Source organism: Oratosquilla oratoria, chromosome 40, assembly GCF_046742065.1.
Source record: "Oratosquilla oratoria isolate Oo_2021 chromosome 40, ASM4674206v1, whole genome shotgun sequence".
Classification (NCBI taxonomy): Eukaryota; Metazoa; Arthropoda; class Malacostraca; order Stomatopoda; family Squillidae; genus Oratosquilla; species Oratosquilla oratoria.
In genome coordinates, this window is record NC_134816.1 from 34,505,561 (window position 1) to 34,510,560 (window position 5,000).

A 5,000-nucleotide genomic window follows, 5' to 3' on the forward strand; every position below is an offset into this window, starting at 1 on the left:
AAGAAGAAAAGAAATTGAATAAATAGAAGTGGAGGTAGGAAAGGAGATACGAAATGAGTGAGTGAGGGAGGGAGTGAGAGGGTGAGAGGGAGAGTGAGGGAATCAACTATACATACGACTCAGCCACAGAACCGCATCGATTGATTTGTTCAAAGTAAGGGAATCGAGATTGCCATATACCTGTTCACTACAGAGAGAAGGGATAAGGATGGAAAAGGTTTCCTCATTTGAATGAAATGACCTAGCGTTATACTGAATAAGTGAGGGAAATTACGAAACACAGCTGTCATTGATAACAAACCAATTAGAGTTATTTGTTTGTTGTTATTTGTCTGTTTGTTTATTATTATTTATTTCATTATTATTTATTACTGTTTATCTCTCCATTTATTGTTATTTCTGTTTACCTGTTTGTTTACTATTCAACTTCACATATTTATTTATTTTATTTATTGTTAATTACATAATTATTATTTTCATTTATCTATTTATCATTATTATATGCATTTTCTGCATCCGACCTAGTTATAGACCAAAAGGTCTCCTGTCGGTATGCCCCTTCTTTGTAATCCTTTGTAAATTAGTCTTGGATACTTTGTACAACAAAGAGTCTTCATAGCAAAGAGAAACGACCTGACCTGACTTAAAAAAAAAAAAAAATAAAAAAATAAATAAATAAATAAAGATACATTCATTTGTAATAGTCTCAAATCTCTTTTGTGATTTATCTAGCTGCCTCCAGACGATTTGATTCAGCAGGAGAGAGGTGCAACCTCGAATTGTATCGAAACGTTTAAGCTGATCTCACAGTGAAGTCAGCTTAATGTTGTCAGTCAGTCAGCGCTGATAGAATTGCCGTGTTTCCTTTTATCAGCAAATATGATTCAACATTCCGTTTGATGTTTGTTCCACAGTTATTGCTGCTTTTGTCAGCTTGGCTTTTGTTATCGCGTAGAAGACGAATATTCGTTTCACTTCCCGATCTTACTTCGACGAGGACGGTGGATGGTGATGGTGCGTTTCCGCGCAGAAGTCTTCGTGCAGAAGTCTTCGCTCCATCGCGGCGACCGTCGCTTCGCAATGAAACTTTACACGCTGGTGTACCGGGAGGTTGAAGCGAAAGTAAATGAAATAAAATGAAATGAAATGAAATGAAATGAAATGAAATGAAATGAAATAAAATAAAATAAAATAAAATAAAATAAAATAAAATAAAATAAAATAAAATAAAATAAAATAAAATAAAATAAATAAAATAAAATAAAATAAATAAAATAAAATAAAATAAAATAAAATAAAATAAAATAAAATAAAATAAAATAAAATAAAATAAAATAAAATAAAATAAAATGAAATAAAATAAAATAAAATAAAATAAAATAAAATAAAATAAAATAAAATAAAATAAAATAAAATAAAATAAAATAAAATAAAATAAAACAAAACAAAATAAAATAAAATAAAATAAAATAGAATGAAATAAAATAATATAGATAAAGTAAAATATAATAAAATAAAAATAAATAAGTAAATAGATCAATAAGAAACATTGAGTCAGAAATGTAAAATATGAGTGAAAGACCACCAATCATAATAAAAGAGTCTCATGAACACGGAATACACCCAAGGGATTAAAAACATTGTTTCTCCGGAACTCGAAATAAATGTCTTCCGAAAAAGATCATTTCTCCGGTACTCGAAATAAATGTCTTCCGGAAAAAATAATTTCTCCAGTACTCGAAAAAAAAGTTTTCCAAAAAAGATCGTTTCTCCGGTACTCGAAATAAATGTCTTCCGAAAAAGATTATTTCTCCGGTACTCGAAAAAAAGTCTTCCAAAAAAAATCGTTTCTCCGGTACTCGAAATAAATGTCTTCCGAAAAAAATTATTTCTCCAGTACTCGAAAAAAATAATGTCTTCCGAAAAAGATCATTTCTGCGGTACTCGAAAAAATGTCTTCCGAAAAAGATCGTTTCTCCGGTACTCGAAAAAAATATCTTCCGAAAAAGATCTTTCTCCGGTACTCGAAATAAATGTTTTCCGAAAAAGATCTTTCTACGGTACCCGAAATAAATGTCTTCCGAAAAAGATCATTTCTCCGGTACTCGAAAAAAATGTCTTCCAAAAAAGATCATTTCTCCGGTACTCGAAATAAATGTCTTCCGAAGTAGTCTGGGGACTTCGGGAGTTCCTCAAGATGGGTGGCCATCAATTTTCTGCTTAAAATGGTGTCACTTAGCTGGAAGTACCATACAAAAAGGGAAGCGATTAAAGTTATGTTATTATTATGATAATGTGGTTTAACGTCAAAAACTCCCCCTATTGGGAGGCTAGGACGGTGCCCCTTACAGAGAACTTTGTAGCGCGGAATTTAATGAACCATACCCTTGGTCCAACGTCGCCGGTGGCAGTGTTCAAACCACCATTCCCTTGACCTTCGCCACAAGAAACAACGCTCAGCCAGCGAGCTCCCTATATTATTATAATAAGCTATTAAAGATTACATGACTTTATACAGCCATTGTACCCAATTAGATGAACTTGAGATCACACAAAGGAGTAATATTTTTTCATGCTTTCATCATATACGATCCCTTGGGGAACATTGACATTGGTTAGATTATCTAAAAGCAGAGAGATTGGAAGATAAACGTAAGCTTTCAGGATATTCATAAGTGCTTTGGTACATTAAGTAAATTAGCTGATTATCTAGGTCTAGGGGGTGAGGGAGGCTGATAAGTAGTTGTTTGGTTTCAAACGAGGCTAAATATGGAAATAATTTAACTAGAAATGTGAATTTTGTTATTTGGTTTTTACATCATATACTTACACGCCCAAGTACTTCTTACGCATAATAGAAAAAAGTTGAAAAACAAGTGCATAAGATAAAGATATAAAGATGTTCCCTACTACCTTCCTCTCCTCTATACTTTAACACACAGAGAGAAACACACACACGCGCGCGCGCAGTTGGTAGAGTTCCCGGCTACCACTACGGAGGTCCGGGCTCGAATCCCGCCCAGGGCTGAAATAATTTCAGTATCGCAGAGCTGCGGGTTGTTACTTAACCTCTCGTGGGCGGGGAGTTGGGTGTATGTGTGCGTGTAAGGTCACAGCATTACCCATAGATCGGTCATATACGAGCTATCAGCTCTCTGCCGGTTAGGAAATAGCTGCCGATCATGAGTCCAACACGTGATTCAAAGACCATTGTGGATCTCTCTCTCTCTCTCTCTCTCTCTCTCTCTCTCTCTCTCTCTCTCACACACACACACACACACACACACACACACACACACACACACACACACGCACACACACACACACACACACACACACACACACACACACACACACACACACACACACACACACACACACACACACACACACACACACACACACACACACACACACACACACACACACACACACACACACACACACACGCACACATAAATACAACGAGGAAGGTCAGATTTCAACTCATGGTCTTTGTAATTTTATCTTAAAAGGAAATAATAAAACAATAATTTTACATTTCTCTTTTGCTTTGTGCATTTTCTATTCTATTTTTTTTAACGTAACACATCTATTATATTATATCTACTTCATGATGCATCTATATACACCAAAAGACTTATTCCCTTTATTTTGTTTTGTCTTTTATTTTATCTTATTTTATTTTATTTTATTTTATCTTATCTTATTTAATTCAATTTAATTCTATTTTATTTGATATTATTTCATTTTATTCTAACTAATTTATTTTATTTTATTTTATTTTATTTCATTATATTTTTTCTTATTTTACTTCATTATATCTTATTTCATTTTATTCTATTTTATTTTATTTTATTATATTATATTTTATTTTATTCTATTTTATCTTATTTTACGCTATGTTATTCTATTTTATTCTATTTATCTCATTTACGCTATTTTATTTTATTTCATTTTATTTGTTTTTTATATTTTATTTTCATATCCATTTTCTGTTTTTTGTTTTATTTTATTTTATTTTATTTTATTTTATTCTAATTTGTTTGATTTTATTTGTTCTATATTATTTCAGTCTATTCTATAATGCGTTATCTCAATTTACTTTGTTTAATCTTATTTAACTGTTTTATTCTACATATTTTATTTTATCTAATTTTATTTTATCTTCATTTATTTTTTATTTTATCTTATTCTATTAATCTTGCTTTATTTCAATTTATTTTACTTAGATTTAATTAATTTTATATTCTTATATATTTTATCTTTTTATTTATTTATTTGTTTATTTATCTATTATTTATTAATTGTATCTATTTATTCAGTTATTTATTTATTTATTCATTTTTTCTATTCATTTATTTATTTATTTATATTTATGTCAGAGACTGAATCATCTGCCTTTATCCAAATATAAACATATAGGTTCGGACTCGTACAACGGATGAGCAATTCTGTGATCACTGAAATAATTTTAGAGATTTCAGTTCTAAATTCGCTCGTTCTAGTTTTAATGAGAATCGCGATAGAGTATCTAAACATCATATATACGTATGAAATCGACGTATCATAACGAAATCATGAAATATATTAAAAGCTTCAGCGTCATAAAAGTACTGCTATCTGCTATGAATATTATATATATATACAGATACATATATGCACATACATATACATATACATATACATATACACATACATACATATAAATGTATATACACGCATATACACACACATATATATGTATATATAGATATATACATATAATACATGTCCATATATATATATATATATATATATATATATATATATATATATGTATATATATATATAAATAAATATGTGTGTGTGTGTGCGTGTGTGTGTACATATATATATATATACATATATATATATATATATATATGTGTGTGTGTGTGTATGTTTAAGACAGATTGAACATTTTAGAAGCTCTGCTCAGTTGCTAGCGTCTTGGCTTCGTGACTATGCACACACAGGTC